Raw genomic sequence first — 348 nt, 5'->3', positions numbered from 1 at the left:
ACTCCCTTAAGTAGAAAATGAACTTAACTTAGGCTTACTTATTCGATAAAATTTCCTTTTAGAAGGTTTCAATTACTTTAACTTCATAAAATCTCAGTCCTTGTAAATAATTTTTTTTCTTAACTAAGAAAATCTTTGTGTTATAATCGGATTTAGGACGTACTTTTTTTTTTTTTCAAATATAGACTTATTCAATTTAAAATATTTTGTAATTCTATAAATATATTTTCCCGTGGTACTGGCATATTTACTGACATACGCCTCAGTAAATTGTTAGTTAATTTTAATTTCTTTCTTTCTTTTATCTTTTTTTTTTTAATTTCAATTTTTTATAAGAATTATAGCGAT

Source organism: Halyomorpha halys, unplaced genomic scaffold (assembly GCF_000696795.3).
Source record: "Halyomorpha halys isolate HHAL.00 unplaced genomic scaffold, Hhal_1.1 Scaffold681.1, whole genome shotgun sequence".
NCBI lineage: Eukaryota > Metazoa > Arthropoda > Insecta > Hemiptera > Pentatomidae > Halyomorpha > Halyomorpha halys.
The sequence above is the reverse complement of the archived record's forward strand: the minus strand, read 5'-3'. Positions refer to the sequence as shown.